This window comes from Rutilus rutilus (assembly GCF_951802725.1).
Source record: "Rutilus rutilus genome assembly, chromosome: 4".
Lineage (NCBI taxonomy): Eukaryota > Metazoa > Chordata > Actinopteri > Cypriniformes > Leuciscidae > Rutilus > Rutilus rutilus.
In genome coordinates, this window is record NC_140212.1 from 42,873,761 (window position 1) to 42,888,938 (window position 15,178).

Consider the following 15,178-nt stretch of genomic DNA (forward strand, 5'->3'; position numbering starts at 1 on the left):
ACAATGGTGTCAATGCAGGCAGATCAATAATATGGCTGAAAAAAGGGCAAACTACAGCTACAGGTAAAAAAAAAAAAAAAAAAAAAAACACTAAAGAGCTCACAGGAGAAAAAAAAAATCATACATTGTCTGCAACATAGTCAGTTATTAATATTTAATTGTCCTCTCTTGTTCATTTGTTTGACAGCCTGGCTAAAAATTATGTCTGTACAATTTGACATGTTTCATTGTGTTATCACAAATAAACAATTGACTCTAAGCACAACTACACAATACGCGTACAAAATCTTTAACACATTTTTAACCCTATTTGAATAAAGGGTGAATCTGACAATTTTCCTTTGCCTCACTTTTGGCCACTACTGTATGGCAGTTCATTGACTTTGCAAATCTCGCAGCAAAATAAAGCCACTTTAATGAGTATTTCGGGCTTTCCTGAGTTGTTGGATCCATTGATGGAACACATGTTTGCATAATTGTAAATGAGGAGACACACATCAATAGAAAAGGATTCCACAGCATAAATACTAATTTGCGAAAATTTTGCACAATGCAAAGCATTTTTTTAAATAAATGTAAATATTAAAGTGTCTTAATTAAACGATTTTATTATAATAAAATTAAATGATTGGTGTCATGCTGCAGTGACCTCATCCTTGCAGGCTCACTATTGGCTGATTCAGTGGTTGAGGGCGGCCATTTTGGGTTGACATCACTGTAGTCCTTAGTTCACAACACTTAAGTCCCACTTCAGTCAGCACTTAAGAATCAGTCGTATACTTTACTGAAAGTTGCTTTTAGCTGCTTTATAAAAGTCTCCTACTCTTAGAAAAGTCCTACTCTTTACTAAGTATTTTCTGACACTTAAGTCAAAGCTTAAGACTATTCTTAAGAGCATTTCTTAGAAGTTTTATACATACGGGCCCTGATCTCAGTTGAGCACACAGAGATCTTTGCCTTTTTGACAAATTATATACAACCTAATTCTCTGTGCCATATTCCGGTTTTATCATCACAAAAATACGACATTTTGGCTTAGCCCATATATCGTCGGCCCACTGCTCTTTGTCTTTAACAAACACAGATTCTTTAAACAAACCAATATTCAGCTTTTCATTATTAGAAAACAACTCACCAAACCCATATTTACAAAACAGTTTGCATATATCTTTAGACCAGGGACCAAGAATATGTTTATATACCAAAGAGATATTTTCCTAGTCAACCTATTTGCGTCCATATCTAAAAACCGATTCCATAACTGGGCCATACATATCTTACAACGAACCTCACATGATTCCCATCCCATGTCTCCCACTATCGCCAATGTTGGAGCATATTTGTGTACACCCAGAAAATATCTTATGGCACTATTTTGCACTAATTCACAATTAGATATGTTTCTAAGTCCTCTAACCCCCACAATATAATCAAGTATAGGGCACACACAAGCTTGAAACAGTTTAGAATAAGTTTGAATGTCTTTCAGATTCTTGCTTTTACCAATAATTCCTCCCAAAGCTCGACGTGCTGAATCAGCAAGAACCTTAACACCTTTTCTGAAATTCGTATGTTCATCAATATAGAAACCTAGATATTTATATGAGTCTGCAAAGTTCAGCTTGTGTGACCCAATTTTAAAATCTTAAAGGTTTTCTGAAGTGAATAGCCTAATTTTCTGGGGGTTTTTTTCTATTGATAAATATTTTTTCTTAAAGATACAAAAGTTATTGTAAGAGCAGTGAGCACTTTTGTCTTTTGTTAACTGATTAACATTAAGGATTTAGCCTAATATTTGTTTAAGGATACACAATATTCTTATCCAATATTCACTTTAAAACATACTGCACACATACTACCCCATCTATTATTTAATATACAAAGCTTACATACATATTTTTAACATAACACATTAGTTTTGCATAAATAGGCCTATGTATTATAATTTTTTCCTCTAAATTGTATTGTATTTAATCATATTGCACTACTGTAGAATGCCTGAGCCTCAACCTAAGCATGAACAAATTGTAACTGACGTTTGTATACATGACAAATAAACTTGAAATTACATTTAATTGAACAGACTGCGGTCACTTTAAGAGCTCATGCACGGATCTTAAACTGAAACATCTGGGTTTCACCAAATTGGTTACGTTCACTTAAGACATTGCCGACTGTGTTTACTTGAATACTATACACACTGTGTTTTTTGTTTGTTTGTTTGTTGTTGACATACTTGTATGTGTATTTCACTATTAAATCGCAATAAGCCACGAAAGACATTTTAGTCTTTATTCACGACTTACTGAGCATAACATTTTTAACATCTTTTGAACACCATGCAAGTTCTTGTCCTTCTTTTCTCATTCAAGCACGTTTCCTCACTCTAGTCTAGGTAACAATAACGATAAGTAGCAATATTTCTACGCGGATAATCTCTAACAAGAAACTTATCGTCACCACGAAATATATCTTGTATCATAATACTTTATTTTATCAACATATGTGTGCAATTTATAGCCTATTTTCATTCATAAAGCTTAAAGAAAACTTACCGCAATCAGATGAAATCAAGTCCCTTCCATAGCGTAGTTGAAGGAGGAAACCCCGAGTAACGTACAGCGAGACAGACTGCGCATGCGCGATGACGGGAAGTTAAACTATAAAATCAAAATAATACGTTTTCTCAACTTAATTGTTTGTGTTCATTGGAAAGAATATTAGTACACTTGCAGTTAAATAGTTTTTATAAGTAAACTCAACATTGCACTCAAAAATTTGCCCACTCAACTTAAAATTTTAAACTGAGTTAACAATTTGCAAGTTGGATTTTTTAATCCGTTCGCAAGGGCATTCACCACTGACATTTTCCCCACCGAAATTCTAGTAGTATGTTACTTTTTCCATTTTTGATCTTTTACTAAATGTGTTTCCACAATTAACTTACTTGCTTAAAATATTGCTAACACATTTTATAAATAAAAAACATTTTAAAAAAAAAAACTATATTTTTTCCTGGTCAATAATGATGTTTGTATTCAATGTTATGTTTCTATAAAGAAATTGAAAAATAAGAATATATATATATATTAGTAAAGTTAAGTAAAGTTAAAAAAATAAATATTTTTTACCATCATGCATTCAATACTAATTGGCTTTGAGTAATAAATTACATTTGTCATTCCATGCAAAAGTCAGATGTTATTGAAGAAATTAAATCTGCTATGTGTTAAGGTCTTTACCGCATTCAAAGCCATTTCCTTAATGTTTCAAAACTTGCTTGGCATCCTGTTTGCACGTTCCTGCAAAATGTTGCCAAATGCCAACGGTGACGACTGCCCTGTTGAGCCCTGCAGCTCAGTCTTGTACGAGCCAAACAGTCTACAGAAACATGTACTTATATATATATACTTGCTGTCTTGGCCATTTCTCTTAAAGGACGTGTAATATGTGCCTGTGTGATGTAAGTGCCTCAAAAGGAATTCAGAAGGTGGGGTCAATCCTTGTTCAATTATGGTAAATAATCCTATAAAAAAAAAAAAAGGGAAACCATAGGTTTAAAAATTAAATGATATTTTGATTGTTGTCAATGTCAGTAATGTACTAAATTAAAATGTAGTCACTTTTTTCTTCATCTGAGACAAAAAGTGGAGAAATATGTGAGACATTTTCAAGGTATGGTAGTGGCAAGATGTTTGTAAGGGACTGTGTAGTGGGAATGACCAGCACATAGATGTGTATGTAAAGTACATCCAGGCCTAAATTGCAATGCCCTCAGAGTGAATGAACTGTATGAAAGTACTGTCAGTAACATGCCAAAACTTATTAGAGAAGTATGCAGTCAGGCAGCTTGGCTTCATAGACCAAAATTTAAAACACATTAAGATGAGAGGTTGACAACTTCACACCTGCTGTGTTTTTAATTGTTTTTGAATAGCTCTCATTGTGTAAATAGTCTGAGTTCAGAAGCTCTTCAAGACTTCTCTAAAGCCACAAACAGCCAACAACTATCAAGCTTCTCATCACTCACAACCCTAAATACCTTCAGGGGATATAGTGTTTAGCTCAGAAATAAACAGATAAAGCAGAACATGATTTACACATTTTGCGCAAATTAAAGAAAAGTGCATTAAATGTTTTAACACGTGAAATGTAAAAACTCTATGAACCGCCCTCATTTAGAGTTGATAAATATAAATTATTTTGCTTTGTTATCATTTCTAACTTTTTAAATCAACGTTAACATTTTAAATGATCCTCAAACTAAATAATTCAGCTGCATAAGGTTGCGGTAGAAAGAACAATCTTTGCCATCTACATTTTCTTTAAGGCTTAAATGTTTGAATATTTTGTTTATTATGTTTGAAGGAAAGATGTTTAATACCTTTTTATCAAGACAGTCAACAAGACATCAACAGTTTTCTTTTATTGGTCGTGTTCCATACAAGGTCCTGAGTTATGACACTTGGGTACAGTGACCCCAATCATATGATCCTGTCCTGACTCGTGAAAAGCGTCTGAACCGGACACCCACATTCCTCTATCTGGTTTCTGCTGTCAAAGCTACATTTATTTCTGACCATGCCAACTGCTAACATGGACCATATGGAGTTCGAACAAACAGCTGCAAGCTTAGATCAGCACCAACTAATTCCCAGGCATAATTTAGTTAACTGCAGTCCTGAGCTTTGTATATTTGTAAATTAAATCATTTATTTCAAATAAATTATTAATACCAACACATGTTATGACAAATTAGGTCTGAGTCCTTTATAAATTCACTTTCTTGATAACCAACCTAAAGGTAACGTATAGTTTAATTTAATAGTAGCTTCTTTTTTGTGTATTGAATTAATCAGAATCATATGTTGCTGAATTGCTTAAGAGTAAACCTCTCTAGTGGAGGACTTTAAAGATCACTCTTCTTTTCATAGTTTCTATATCTATCCTGCAGTGTAAATGAATTACTGATTAGGACTCATGGGTCATTTGATTTTTTTATGTAAGAAGGGTGAATGGATTCCTAACAAATGTCAGTCTATATTTTAGACTATTATTCTATATTTTGAATGCAAATTTTATTTTTTCACTTTAACATGAAAATGTTAAAGAAATGTTAATGGTAGACTCCAAGGGGAAACAAAAACCAGTCATCCTGTTGACTGATACATTTAGACCACATTTTAGAATAATAGAAAAAAAAAATTAAGTATGGCTATTATGCAGTGTATTAAAATCACAAAACTAGATTCTTTAAAGTAATGGGTCTGTTATGAGTGCTTTTTCTTCACTCAGTATTTCTTAAATTAAGTTTATATTTGTAATAAGTCTAAATTTCAAGCACTCAGGTATACATCTTTACATCAAAGGGTCAGATTATTAAGAACATGCAGTGTATCAGAACTTTTGGCTGGAACTGTAAAAGAGAATCAAATATAACCTTTCTTTATTTAGAAATCTTAGCATGCTCCCTCGTGTGGTCAAGTAGTGTAACTGGATGACGAATGTTACTCGCTAGCAACCATTTCTAATAGGAATACAGAGTACTCTTCTGCCAAGAGGCGTAATGGGAGCTTAAATAGCAACATTCTCGATCCAAATATCAGGAGGTTGTTTGTCTCATTGGAAACATTACTACAGTGAATTGTAATACTTTAAATCCTATAATAATTCCTACATAATGTAGGCCCTATATACAACCAGTAAGGACTGAGACAAGACATATTAATGGAAGTCCACCCCAGTAAGTAGAGTTAGATAAATATTCAAAATTGACTTCCAATTAGTACAATAAAAATAATAATAATAATAATAATATATATATTAAGGTCTTTACCGCATTCAAAGCCATTTCCTTAATGTTTCAAAACTTGCTTTGCATCCTATTTGCCCGTTCCTGCAAATGTTGCCAAATGCCAACCGTGACGACTGCCCTGTTGTGCCCTGCAGCTCAGTCTTGTACGAGCCAAACAGTCTACAGAAACATGTACTATATATATACATACATATATATATATACTTGCTCCCTAGGCCATTTCTCTTAAATGACATGTAATATGTGCCTGTGTGATGCAAGTGGCTCAAAAAAATTCAGAGGGTGGGGTCAATCCTTGTTCAATTATGGTAAATTATCCACAAAAAAAAAATATATAAGACAAACATCCGTTTAAAAATCAACTTCTATTCTGAATGTTGTCAATGTCAGTGATGGTTACAACCCTGCCTGAAAAAAAAAAAAAAAAAAAAAAAAAACGTAAAATATATCTGAGACAAAAAAGTGAAAAAATACACTGCCGGGCCAAAAAAAAAAAAAAAAGTCGCTGTTTGGATTTAAATAGGCAACTGCTTAAGGGTCTAGAGTTGAATCATTATTGCAGTGATTTTTAATGTTTCTAGCATGTTACATGTTTGGCGACAGTTCTTCTAACCCTAATTGATGGAGTGTGTAGCTTTTCATTTCTCAAACAACCATATAGGAAGACGCATCATGGCCGTATTCCAGGATGACAATGCCAAGCTTCATCAAGCTCAAATTGTAACAAAATGGTTGGAAGGGAGCATGAATTGGCATCTCTGAGTCAAGACCTAAATTCATTGAAAGTCTCTGGGATGTGCTGGAGTATTGATGCTCCTCTTGATGGAAATAACATTTATTTCCATTAAGAGGTGCATACGTTTTTTTGGTCAAGATCTTGTATTGACAGCGCAAGAGTCAAGCACTCTGCAAAGTCTCCTCCAGGACACCAGCGATTTTTCTTGGTCGGGCACTGTATATACGACATTTTCAAGGTATGGTAGTGGCAAGATGTTTGTAAGGGGCAGTATTTTGAATGACCAGCACATAGATGTGTATGTAAAGTACATTCAGGCCTGAATTTCAATGCCCTCAGAGTGTGTTCACAGTCTACTGTAATGAACTGTATGAAAGTACTGTAAGTAACGTGGCAAAACGTATTAGAGAAGTATGCAGTCAGGCAGCTTGGCTCCATAGACTCTTTAACATTAAGATGAGAGGTTGACAACTTCACACCTGCTGTGTTTTTAACTGTTTTGGAATAGCTCTCATTGTGTAAATAGAGTTCAGCAGCTCATCAATACTTCTCTACAGCCACAAACAGCCAACAACTATCAAGCTTCTCATCACTCACAACCCTAAATACCTTCAGGGGATATGATTTACATGATTTACACACATGATTTACACACAGCATATATGTGACCCTGGACCACAAAACCAGTCACATGGGTCAATTTTTTTAAATTAAGATTTATACATCATCTGAAAGCTGAATAAATACGCTTTACATTGATGTGTGGTTTGCTATGATATGACAATATTTGGCCGAGATACAACTATTTGAAAATCTGGAATCTGAGGGTGCAAAAAAATCTAAACATTGAGAAAATCTCCTTTAAAGGTGTCCATTTATGTTCATGATTGTGCTGCATTCACTCATAAAAATAAATGTTGTATATATTTACAGTAGGAAATTTCTAAAATATCTTCATGGAACATGATCTTTACTAAGGCCACATTTACACATAGCCGGGTATTTAGAGAAACGAATATTTCTCCCCCTCCGTTTTCAAAAATAACATCGTGCACACAACATCGTTTTCAAAAAAGTTGTCGTTTACATCAACCCGCATGAATACGCCGTTGAGCAACATCATAACTATGCCAAACCTATGGGCGGCAGTGTAGGGAGAAGGATAAAGCCATGCAAGCCAATCAGAATCCTCAAAATCGACAACAACGAATAGCACGAGCGACTTCCAGTTCCTTTCAAAACAACAGACATGGCGCGAGATTCGTTTGTGTGGACAGACAGCGAAGCAAATGCAAACAGGCCAAATACGTTTGCACAAAAGTAAAAATGAGTACCACCTTAACAGCATCCATGATCAAATAGTAGCCAAACAAACTCTAAACATAGGGCGCTCACATGACGTAAGCATTTTCTGGCGCATAATGTGACGTTTGAGAACCTAAAACCCCGTTTCTCCCAGTTGACACGGCAACACATAACCGGCGTTTTCAGAAATCTCCACTTTGGCCGGAGTTTTTAGAAATAATCGTTTTCTGGGATAAAAACGGCGTTTTCGTGTAAATGACAGGCCAAAACGCACAAATATCTGTGTTTTCCCATCGTGTAAACGGGGCCTTAATATCCTAATGATTATTGACAATCTATAATTTTGACCCATACAATGTATTGTTGGCTATTGCCACAAATATACCCGAGCGACTTGTGACTGGTTTTGTGATCCAGGGTCACATATTGTGTTTTGAGGTACAAATGTATTTATTTTTTTGCAAATTAAAGAAAAGTGCATTAAATGTTTTAACACGTGAAATGTAAAAACTCACTGAACCGCCCTCATTTAGAGTTGATACGTATACATTATTTTGCTTTGTTATCATTTCTAACTTTTTTAAACAAAGTTAACATTTTAAATTATCTACAAAAAATGTTTAATGCCTTTTTATCAAGACAGTCAACAAGACATCAACAGTTTTCTTTTATTGGTCGTGTTCCATACAAGGTCCTGAGTTATGACACTTGGGTACAGTGACCCCAATCATATGATCCTGTCCTGACTCGTGAAAAGCGTCTGAACCGGACACCCACATTCCTCTATCTGGTTTCTGCTGTCAAAGCTACATTTATTTCTGACCATGCCAACTGCTAACATGGACCATATGGAGTTCGAACAAACAGCTGCAAGCTTAGATCAGCACCAACTAATTCCCAGGCATAATTTAGTTAACTGCGGTCCTGAGCTTTGTATATTTGTATATTAAATCATTTATTTCAAATAAATTATTAATAGCAACACATGTTATGACAAATTAGGTCTGAGTCCTTTATAAATTCACTTTCTTGATAACCAACCTAAAGGTAACGTATAGTTTAATTTAATGGTAGCTTCTTTTTTGTGTATTGAATTAATCAGAAACATATGTTGCTGAATTGCTTAAGAATAAACCTCTCTAGTGGAGGACTTTAAAGATCACTCTTCTTTTCATAGTTTCTATATCTATCCTGCAGTGTAAATGAATTACTGATTAGGACTCATGGGTCATTTGATTTTTTTTTATAACAAGGGTGAATGAATTCCTAACACATGTCAGTCTATATTTTAGACTATTATTCTATATTTTGAATGCAATTTTTATTTTTTCACTTTAACATGAAAATGTTAAAGAAATGTTAATGGTAGACTCCAAGGGGAAACAAAAACCAGTCATCCTGTTGAATGATACATTTAGACCACACTTTAGTATAATAATAAACTAGATTCTTTAAAGTAATGGGTCTGTTATGAGTGCTTTTTCTTCACTCTTGTCCAAATTAACTATTTAAATATTACTTAAATTAATTTTATATTTGTAATATCTAAATTTGTGATATCTAAATAGTCTAAATTTCAAGCACTCAGGTATACACCTTTACATCAAAGGGTCAGATTATTAGGAACATGCAGTGTATCAGAACTTTTGGCTGGAACTGTAAAAGAGTATCAAATATAACCATTTTTAATTTTGAAATCTTAGCGTGCTCCCTCGTGTGGTCAAGTAGTGTAACTGGATGGCGAAAGCCAAGGAGTAGTCTTCTGCCAAGGGTCGTAATGGGAGCTTCTCGATCCAAATGCCAGGAGGTTGTTTGTCGCATTGGAAACATTACTACAGTGAATTGTAATACTTTAAATCCTATAATAAGAATATAACCCTCCCCACTCTCCTTGGTTCCCAGCTGCACGTCATTTCCAATCACACACATCTGCACGTCATCATCACCCTCATCACTGCCACTACAAAGCCACACTCCTCACCAGAGTTCATTGTCCAACCTTGTTTGTTCAAACAAGATCACCCTTTGGACTCCACTACTCTGCTCACCTCATCCCTGCACCTTTGTATTTGTATAAATCACTGTTCATTATCAATTCTTCCTCTCCTGTGTCTCCATACCGTAACAATGTGTCTACCAAAGCGTAAAAAAAAAAAAAAAAAAATTTAATGGGAGCGCCACATTTTTAAAACTGCAGCAGCTTGACGAGGTGCTGAGCGTCTATTTCACACTGAGTGCTAAGCGCTTTGGACACATGGCCTTAATAATAATTGAATTAGAGAGCTTTACAATTGCGTTTTTACTCGTAGGAATTAAATTAGAGCTCTCTAAATCAGATCCTACAAGCAACAATTGAATTGGAGAGCTTGTAAGAATTCCAGATACGGAGCTCTACAATTAAATCTGCAACTGGTCAACATGTCAGGTAAGTTTAGCAGAAAAAAAAAAATCTAATTTGGTGTTAATTATGCACTGTAACATGATTGCAGAAGTTGAGCTACATAGGCTAATTATTAGGCTAGTTGTCACTCAGTTTTTTATTTTCCCAAAAACTAGGCCTATATTGGGATCACACATGTGTGTATAAGAGAGAGAGAGAGAGAAATAAATAAATAGTATTATTATATTATAAAGTAACCCTCCTCTAAAGGCCAGTGGATTCTAATATGGTAAATGGCACAATTGCAAGTTACTGTTAAACACACAAATCGATTACTATTTCACATGAACTGTAATTAAATGTAACCATATGTTTCACTTCAACACAATTGTTACAGCAAGAACATCAATAAAGTGTGGTGCACAATCAGTGTATCAAATCAAATAGCTTAACACAACAAATGTTACAAAGTGGTTTCCCCAAATTCATCTGAAAATGTACATTTTAATGACTTATGCAGTCTCAAATTTATTCAACCCCTTCATGACAAGCACCTTTAGTACTTAGTAGAACACCTTTTTGCTTTTATGACCTGCTGCAAACATGATGTATAACCAGGCACCAGCTTCTGGCAGCGTTTCTGAGGAATCTGAGCCCATTCCTCATGAGCAATAGCCTCCAGTTCAGTAATAGTCTTGGGTTTGCGTGCTGCAAACGCCTTCTTCGAATCCCACCAGAGATTTTCTATGGGGTTCAAGTCAGGTTACTGATGGCCACTGTAGAATCTTCCAGGACCACCTATGCAACAAAATATGCTTCCTATGGTGTCTCTAGAAATATTTAGCGCCTTTTATATCTTTTTGTATCCTGTTCCTTGTTTGTAAAGGGCGATGATATCTTCTCTTACCTTTTTGGACCATTCTTTTGACTTAGCCATATTTCTAACATGCAGTCAAATATGACACTCAATAAACCTAACCAGTTCAGATATTTCATGTGTTCTAGCTCAAGCAAATCTTGTGCAACTAATGAAGCCCTGTTTTGCAGATTTGTGATATTGTGAGGGATTCTAAAAACACGCTTTTAGCGCCATTCGCTGGACATTTTACTTTGAAACTGTCACGAAACGTGTCTCCCGCATAAAGCTTTTTCACACAAAACATGTCTTACAAATTTTAAATCAATATATTGTCTTCTCTGAATGAGCAGTCAGGATGATTTTCACATAGTTTTAGAGCAAATATTCTAGGCTACGTGATACAATTTTCAAAAGTTGTGTGAAGAAATAATCAGTATGGGTTTCATGAACTTATTTCAGTGAGAATTTTTTTTAGTTTTTTTCACAAACCAGGCATAAATGTCATTATCTCAAAACTACAAACTTTTACATACATGCTGCTGATATATTATTGTAGCAGAGTTTGTGCTGAATACAGTGTATCAGACTTTAGCCATGAAAATGTCACAAGTAACAGAAATAAGCACAAATGTCAGAACACCTCCAGGGCCAGAAAACACCTCAGACCCCAGAGGGTTAAGTGCACTCTCTCTACAGGCCCACCGAGTATCTGACAGTTTCTTCAGCTCCAGTGGACGCTGATCGGGGTGCTTACTCTTCTGCATTTCAATAAATGCAGAGTGCTGTTTTGATGAGTTGGCCATAAAAGTGTAACGTTTTTCAGCTAGATTAAAAAAGTTGACAGAACAGATGTTTGACTTCACACTTTCTACACCAATACCAGATTAAGGCAGTGTGCCTGACAGTGCACATAAAAAACCTTTGGATTTGGCTTTAGGATTCTGGACTGCAGTCCCTTATAGTGCCCACTCATGTTTGCAGCCCCATCATAACCTTGACCCAGAATGTTTTCTATTTTCAGGTCATTTTCTTCCAGTGACTGTGCTCTCTGCAGATGTTCATTTACTTGTTTTGATAAGCTGTTTTTGATTTTGGTATACATCAATAATTTCAAGTAATAAGTCTTAGACTCTTTATTATTTATTTGTGTATAAGAGCAGCTTTGTATGTTACTAATTATTCAGAATATGCGTAAGTCCACAAGCATTTTAGTATGAAAGCTGTTTGTGATTTTGCTCCAGCAAAATGTTTATTTATTTTTTGTCTGAAGGATTATATTGCTCATTGCACATAACAGGAGGATGCTGAAGTTTGTATTCATTGACTACAAGTATGCTGCTAGAACAGGCACACATTTCTTTTCCTGTTGGTTTTTTGCAATGTTGGGACATATGGTGGCAAATGTAACCTTACAGTTGACTTGCCAAATCACTTCCATTTATTTTATTAATAAAACATATTGGAAGTAAATTCTTTATGGGTCATTATAAATACTTTGCTTTAAAAGTACCAAGTAGTCACACAAAAAAAATATGCATCGATAATCGTTTTAGCATCGCATCGCAGCCCTCTGAATCGTAATCGAATCGTGAGGTGCCTAGAGATTCCCACCCCTAACAGGTGGTAGTACTTTTTAAAGCCATGCACGGGCCTCAAATCTAGGCCCTAGCCCGGCCCTGGCCAGAGACGCTCAGGCCCTAACCCGACCCGTGTCCGACAGCTCATCAGGATTCTCAGCCTGAGTCTGACTGGAGCCCGTTTTTTTCTTCCATTACACAGCCTACCCCTATGTTCCACCCCAGTGAACTATGACGTGAAAATTGGCCCAAAGCCCAGCCCTAGGGGCGTAAATAAGTCGGGGGCCCGTCAGGCTCGGGTTGAAATGTAGGGCTTTAGTACTTCCCCTTTTTCTTCTGCCTCATCCACCCACCTCTGATTTTCCGATGGGTTTGTGAGATAGTTGTGAAGGATTCAGGCTGCAGTGACTATAGAGTCGGCATTCTCTGGCTTCACATTTATCCTTGTATGGAGTACTCTCCACCTGGATGACAGAATACCAAAGCCACATTCCACCACCATCCTTGCCCGTGACAGTCTGTATAGTCCAGTCATTTTAAGCTAAAATGGGGGTCAACCTAGAGCAAATTGCAACAGAAGCAAACTCAACTGATTTTGTATCCTCAATATGTCCTGAGTAAGGAAAAAAAAAAGCCCAGAAGAATCCCATTAGGGGAAAGTTTCGAAAAAGACCCAAATATAGCCTATTCATACGCCTGTTCATTATTTTTCTGGGTAAAGGGTAAAAAATGTAACCTTTAGATATCACCATGAAAATTACTGACTTGATTACTTGCATCAAGACAAACAAAAATGTATTAAAAGTTTTTTTTTTTTTATTGTTTGTTAACATGGACAAACAGAGCATAATCTAATTAAGTATGTGCTAATTTGCATGAATACCACTACAGATCTACACATTGGGTATAACCAGGTGAAAATGTCTGCTGCTCAATTGCTCTACAGGTCATGTGGACAGACTCAGCAACGGTGCTTATCCCTAGACGGTACTGGAAGGCCAGGCTGGTGAAGCTCTCTCCAGTTCCCAGAAATCTGTTGAAAACATAAATAAATATAACATATGTTTTTTTTCTTCTATATAACATATATATGGATAAATTCACATATGTATATATATATTTATAATTTATTTTACAGTGAGTGAATGCAAGCGAAGATGGAAGTTGTTGAGAGATGCTTTTGTCAGAAACAAGAAGCAAAAAAATAATTATTTGCCCAGTGGTTCTGCAGGTGGCACAGTCAGGGAATGTAAGTACGACAGAGTAATGTCATTTCTGTTGCCGTACATGCAGCCAAAGTCCTTTTAGGCAAGTCGTGCCACTCGGCCGCCATCTTGGCAACGCCTCCGGGCAGCTATTTCGGACTAACAAGACTAGGCTCCTATCTAAATGAATGGGCAGAGAGTCAGAACTGCACTTTAACTGGTCACCGGGACATAAAAACTGCATGTATAGAAACAGCAGTAAAATATGATAAAAATCGCTGAAAAAGTTTGATGACTTTGCCCCAAAATAAGGTTTAAAATGCCTTTTTCCCCACAGGTTATACTTTACTACGCATGCGCAAGAGTTTACGACACCAACTTCATTTACGTCTCTATCCAGAATGCCGGTGTTGTGCAATAATCAATGTCAATATTGTTCTCCATTATTTAAATATAAGCAGGTTTGCACTTTATCAGTAATAACAATGTATTGTATAGATAAGTTGTTTTAACTATTCATTTACATGAATCGGTTCAAAAGAGTCATTAGTTCGCGAATTGGACGTGTCATACGGTTGTGTGATTATCCCATCAGTTAGGACATGGACATCCCACAAGGTTAGTGTCAACACAGAAAACATTACATCACTGGATAGGTTTTTTCGTTTATTTAGAGAGTAATTTTATGTCAGCTGAATGTGCGGAATGCATTTCAGAGAAGATAAGGCAACGTATTTTAACACAAATCACACCCAGCGGTAATTCAGGAAAAAAAAATCTCAGAATGCTTCACATGAAACTTCGGTCTTCCGACCTTTTACCATAATGTTGTTTTATTTTGATTAATACGCGTGCGGGAGAGAGAGCAAGACAGCGCTTTATTTGGAGACGGTTAAGTCTTGTTTACACTTTTGCCTGGCTCTGAGAGAGAGAGAGAGAGAGAGAGAGAGAGAGAGCGCGCGCGCGACCGGGGCGCTCTCTCTCTCTCCGCTGTCGCAAAACCTCAACTGTGCGCATGCGCCAGTGGAACCAGACGATAGGCTTAAATGTTTCCTGGCTTGACTTTTAAAAGCAGATGATTGGCTTACCAGCGGGAGGGGCGGGACATGTGCACACAACCGCCATCTTTGCCGTTACGGGTTTTCCTTATATAGTTGTATTGAGGATTGAGGAAGTGGCATGTCTCATAATAAATAGTCTCTGATGCAGCCTAGAAAGTTAGTATGACATTGCTGTTGACCTCATGTTTTACCTTGCTATTTAGTTTCTTATTTTCTTTTATAGACAATTAGTACAAAATA

At 36.1% G+C, this 15,178-nt stretch overlaps 1 protein-coding gene across 2 annotated transcripts in view; it reads right to left on the reverse strand.

Moving 5' to 3' along the window:
• Positions 1-3,369, reverse strand: part of LOC311289267 (myosin heavy chain, fast skeletal muscle-like) — a 50,990-nt gene extending 47,621 nt beyond the window's left edge. For both annotated transcript variants that reach the window (XM_084407103.1, XM_084407105.1), the window contains exon 1: positions 3,243-3,369. The gene's annotated coding sequence lies outside the window, so the exon portion shown is untranslated. The remainder of the gene's footprint in view (positions 1-3,242) is intronic.
• Between the last annotated feature and the right edge of the window lie 11,809 nt (positions 3,370-15,178).